We start from the raw sequence: 6,228 nt of genomic DNA, 5'->3' as shown, positions 1-6,228 counted from the left end.
CAGATTGCCGTATATACAAGACCAAATGGGTATAACATTTTTAAGATTAAAATTTTTACTCCAAGTAATCTTATAAAATTGACCCCTCATCACTGGCAAGCTAAATTTCACAATATATGTCATGTCTGAAGAAGTGGAATAATTCTGTTTTGGGTGTCCTTTACAACTGCTTATTGTTCAAAGCTGTTTGATAAATGTTTGTCTGACCTTGACAAGGGAAAGCCCCAAACCCCATCAGGCTGGGATACTGCTGTCAGACAGCCTTTTCTCACAGACTAAAAGAATTTTTGCCCCCATTTTAGGGTCATAAATACTCCCCCAATGGTTGGAGTTCAACTGATGTACCAAAAAGAGAATACCTGTTTCCCATCTGTTTTCTCTTGATTTTCTAAAGGTGGTTTTTTTAGAATAAATGGATCCAGTTGATACAAACAGTACCAGGATGACGTTCAAGGTTTTGTATTAAAATTGCATTTTGGGTACTGAACTGGCCTCTAATAAGCCACTCCAATGATTTATGGATTTCATAGGGTCTTCATTTTGTCCAGTGTGGTTCTTACAATTTTTAATTTACAGTGAGTCCTTCACATGTGCTACAACATACAAAAAGAGACATATGGAAAAGGGCTGAGCCCCTGTCCTAAAGGGTTAGCCTGTAGAGATGCAGTAGATGAAATACAGTGCACATATGGACTAGCTGAGCCACGAAGGATCCTCAGAATTAAGGCACATGGGATTTAAGCAGTGGGTTTAAGAGGAAGGGAGGTGAGCTTTCATATGATGGCTTCACAAACCAGCATGAGATTTGAAAAAATAGTTTTACTGCCCAATATGTTTTCTGTAAATATTTCAAATTGTCTGCTTGATCAAACACCACTTTCCAAAAGTAGCAAACTTTTTCTGCACGCTGATGTAGTGACACAGATTTTGGGGAAAAGGGACTATGTGAGGAACAGGGCAGAAGTTTACCTATTCTAGATAAAAACATAAGAAGCTCTTGAAACTTATGGGATGTGAAAAACTTCGTGCTCTAGACTGCAGTTCTTTCCCAGATGTTTCCTGAATAATCAGTCCTGAGGTTTATGAACATTTGGATTGCTGAATCATGGGTGTGTTAGATAAGAAAAGGTGGAATCTTTTCTGCCCCATTACAGAAGTAACAACATTTTTCCTGCCATGTCTATTTGTCTATTTCAATGTTACATGGATTCTGCTTTTCATTCAGAGGCCAATCTGAATTTGGTTTTGAGACACTTTTCCCTGTGAAAGAATATAAAAATCTGGGTGTTCTCTGTATACTGCTAGTGCCCAGGCTGCTCTTCTACCAGCAGCTCTGGATACATTTTGGAAGATAAGAAAAAGAAAAAAGGAAGAACTGAATCATTTAAGACTCTGCAAATTAGGGGTTTGGCTAAAAGAAAAACCTGAGATATCATTTTTACATATCACAGTTGGATTCCTAAAGCTAAGACTGTCAGCTGTTAATAACAAATTCCATCAAAACCAGCTGACAGACATTTCTCAAGTAGTTCAAAAGATCTAAAATGATATCTTCCTCTGCAAATCAGTGAAGGGGTGTCATGGTTTAACCCCAGCCAGCAACTAAGCTCCACGCAGCGGCTCATTCACTTCCCCCCCACCCAGTGGGATGGGGGAGAGAAGCGGGAAAAAGTAAAACTCGTGGGTTGAGATAAGTCCAGTCTGGGTCAGCTGCCCTCCCAACTTTTTGTGCCCCTCCAGCCTTCTTGTTGGCTGTGCATAAGAAGCTGAAAAATCCTTGACTTTAGACTAAACATTACTTAGCCACAACTGAAAACGTCAGTGTTATCAACATTCTTCTCATACTGAACTGAAAAACATAGCACTGTACCAGCTACTAAGAAGACAATTAACTCTATCCCAGCTGAAACCAGGACAAGGGGTCAAGAAAACAAACAGAATAAAAAGGTGAATGTTAATAGGGAAAAATTATTAACACCTGAAAAGAATTTACAGTCTAGGTTTTTCAAAAATTGTCCTATAGGAATTTTTCTACAGTAATTCCACTCCCCTTCTTCCCTTTCTTCCATGTTCTGAATTTTCCTTCCCACTTTCTATTGCAAGCACATCTGAAACACAGCTATATATTAAGTACATGAATTAGAGAAAGGACTCATGTTCAGTAAATGCATAGACCTGGTTAAAGGTAACCAGTATTTTTCATGTCTGTTCTACCATGAGTATATATTAGTGAGGCATGGGAATTGTATAAAGCATATTTCTGCTGTTACAGGTATTGGTAGAGAATTTTAAAAAGAAACAAAGGGCTAAAGCACATGGAAGCTATAGCAAATGAAATACAGTGTTATCTCATAAAGTAAATCTGGGAAGATGGATCTCAGAACTTGGTTTAGTTTTTTGTTAAGAGCCTGAAATAAGGTCCTTTAACTCCAGGAAGCCAAGCTTTGATTTAATATGCAACGTGAGTCTAGACAACGCTGTTTTGTACATATATTTAGAGAACAGTCGCTTCTTTAAATATCTCTTGGATGGTAACTCATCTGAATCCAGTTACCTTCACTGATATGCCTCTGACTGAGTAAGCCGCAACATGACCTTGCAAATTTAATTCTTCAGTAGAATAATGATGAGAAATTAAATCATCCATTTTGCTCTGACTTTTCTATATTCTTCATCCTAAAATTACTGCTTGGCATTCAGCCCCTCTTTCGGCCGCACACAACACTTTTTGTTTTGTTTTAAAACACAGGGATCATGAAACACAGAATTATTGCAATTTTCCCAGGTGGGGACAACTACAAGTGCCTATCAGTACCCTGACATGGTTGTGCTCTTTATATATTCCTTTTTCCTTAGCCATCATTGACATGACCACATCCTTTTGCCGTTACTTAATAACTGTGAAGTCTTCGCTGATAGCATGCTGTTCACAAAATAGGTTTCTCAACCTTAAATATACAATAGAAATACTCTTTGTTTACTTTACACTAGTCATACCAGTGAACACAACTCATATTTGCATCTTAATTTCTATGCAGATGCAAAGTTCAGTCAGCCTCTAGCAATGTACACTAGGAATGGGACCAATGATTATGCACAATTAAACCACTGTTAATGACCATAACCAGGAAATGGGTGAACCTGTTTTGTTTTCTCTAAATCACATTGATTCTTCTCTTACCTCCTTCTCTTCCCTGTCAAAAATCCCTTTGTCATGCAGTTTAGATCCAAATGGCTGTAACAGGGAGTCAAACTGCTATCTAAGTAATTCTCCCATCTCGTGACAATTATGTCCTTTCCTAAATAATTAAATTATCACTTAATGCAATAAAGGGAGCTTACTGTATTTTCTAAAGTTCACTGAGGGGCCTGATCCAGATTAACTTAAATTAATAATCACCATCTGAGAATACCTATGGCCTTGGTAACTTCAACCAAAAGATTACTCCTTTGAAAATTCTGCCATGATCTTCTCAGAAATCCACGGATAATTCAGACGATCTTTTCCATATTTGAAAATCTGTCCTTGGGGGTAAGTTGTGTCCATTTTTGTTTGGTCTTTACTTAATACAGACTGGAAACTTTAGCTTAGAATGACAACCATCATTCCTGCGTTGATAAAGTGATGAGTCAAAGGAAGAAATGCCCTGCATTTTCAAAGCCTTTGCTTATTTCTTCAGTCTTTGCTGGCAGTTTGCTATCATGAACATGGTAGTTCATATTAGTAACCTGCGTAGGCAGAATGAGCAGGAAGCTGGACTGCGGAGCTATAGCTGCTCTGGCGGGTCCTGGTAACCTCATAAAACAGTTGTTGGGAATCTGCATACACAAGTCACTGCACCCAATTCCCACTTGCACTGCTTTATCCTGCCATGCTTTCACCCCTGGCAATGACTCCTGGTCTTTCCAGGCTTCATTTCTTACAGGGCAGCTTTTTAACATTCTCTTCATCCTCACAAGTATTGAGGTAGTGCCCAGCTGCTTGGTGTATAAAGCACAGTGCTGTCCTCACCTCCTTTCGAAGGAGGGAACATGAGTACATTCATGGATATGACCACATGCTGTAGTGGGAAACTCTGAAGGTTGAATGCACTTTCTAACCGTGACGGGGCATTAGGGAAAGCCGGTGTGGTGAGAGAAAATAGTCATAGTATCCTGATGCTGCTTTCCTGATTTTTCACCCATCTCCAGTGCCAAAGTCCCCTAATCTGCTAGCTGTTAACTCCCACTCTAAAAAAGCCTCATTTGCCTGCCTCTCACTTTTCTTTCCCTCTCAGACAAATTATGATTAGCATCTTCTTTTGACAACTATTCCACATACTGAGTCAAAATAAATTCTGTAAGAGATTTAAGTGTATGGTAAACATTCCTAAGAAAGGATGTATATTGTATAAAAACCAGAACATTTTAGGTACTTCTTTCCATATTTCACCGGAAAAGTATTTTTGTGCACATATTTCATCCCTGAAGAATTGGAGTTATCATATGTTTTCAGAAGTCAGGGAGCCTTTTTTTCCAGAATGTTGTTACAATGTATCACAAAATACCAAGAACATTTATAAAAACATTGGATCAAAAAATGGTGGAGGAGCATCCATAGATGTAAGAGCACCAAGTAACAGCTTGATGCTTTAAAATTCTGATATTTTTAAAAAATGAAACCAGAGGGTATAATAATAAATGGGAAAGAAAAAAAAGTCATTAATTGATGAAGTTTCAATATAATTCATTAGAAGTTACAGCACACATATGTGTACATACATGAAATGAATTGCTAAAATTGTTAAAAACATATATAATGGATTATTAGTAAGATGTAATCTAAATTATTTCATTCAAGGTAAAAACATGCATTTGGAAATGGAAATGTGCAGGATCATAGTCATGATCACTGACTATTGAAAGCAAAAGGCGTTAACTTCAATGTCTATTGAATCAGCCAGTCATTTATTATTATTTATTCTTTTAGTTAAATGAATTCATTACGGAGGTTGATGTGCACAATAGTTGGCCCTCTGTCACACAGAAAACCTTGCTGTCCCATACATGACAAGACCATGCTATTTTCTGCTGTGCATCAGAAATAAATGGAAAGTTTAATTAAAAAAGAAAGTATGAGAAAAATTCATAGGGAATTTAAAAATACCAGTACAGAAGTAAAATATTTTCCTCCAAAATCCTATCTCCTCCTAAGTTCAGCTTTCATACCTGAGCATGAGGCACTAACAAACCCATACTTTGTTCCTACAGCAAAGTGTGCACTGTTTTAAATATATCTATGTAGCTATGTTGCTGCATTGCTAGAAAGCCTTTCCCGTTTCACTCAGCACGTAACAACAGGTGGGGCTAAATGCCTTATTCTTACACCTGCAGGCTTTAGTGTATATATGCTCTTTTCAGCTTATTCTGTTGTATGGTATGTTATTACACTGATGTTCAGGATTTGATGGACAGATGTAGAGCACAGTAACTCCATGACCTTAATATGTTTTAGTATATTTTTAAGGTTAGAAACTATACTTGGAATACCTTTAAGAACATTGGCATGTTAATTTTAGATGAAGATAAACTTGTAACCAGCTCTAAGCGCATGCTACTCCCTATACTTACTGCTACTGAAATCCATGGGCGTCAGTTGGACCATGACCAAGAAGATGTGGCTATGAGATTGAGTCCATAGATGCCTCCCATCTTATTTCAACTTCAAAACCAGTTTTTAGAGAAATCATGTTTTATGTGCTAAGACCTAACATAATTTCTTGAAACAGTCAGATGATGGTGACAGATACAATCTGTTAGTTTTTGGGAATCAGTTCTCTTGATTAGTGACTGTGAGAATCTGGTTCATTTGAGGATGGTTTAATTTCCCAGGTCAACTCTTTCCTAGAGTGACATCATAACATTGCATTTGTGACAATACAATTACTATCTTGACTAAAATGGTTGGATACTACAGACAGCTGTAACGTTAAATAGTTGGTAATGACATGTAAGATGATGTAGGTGCAAAAGCAAAGCTATACAGTCTATTACAGCAGAATGCTTTTGCTCAAATCTTTTGAGACACAATGATTGATCAAAACTTCTATCTGAAAAGGAGTTAAATATTGTCATATTTCCACTCAGCTAGATACAAATGATGTGCTCTAAACCTTTGAGTTGTACCATAGCTTGTACGGTATTTTGTCTCGTGAAATGTTTGCTTGCCCCACATTTGCAGTTGACTCT

This window comes from Aquila chrysaetos, chromosome 4 (assembly GCF_900496995.4).
Source record: "Aquila chrysaetos chrysaetos chromosome 4, bAquChr1.4, whole genome shotgun sequence".
Taxonomy (NCBI): Eukaryota; Metazoa; Chordata; class Aves; order Accipitriformes; family Accipitridae; genus Aquila; species Aquila chrysaetos.
The sequence above is the reverse complement of the archived record's forward strand: the minus strand, read 5'-3'. Positions refer to the sequence as shown.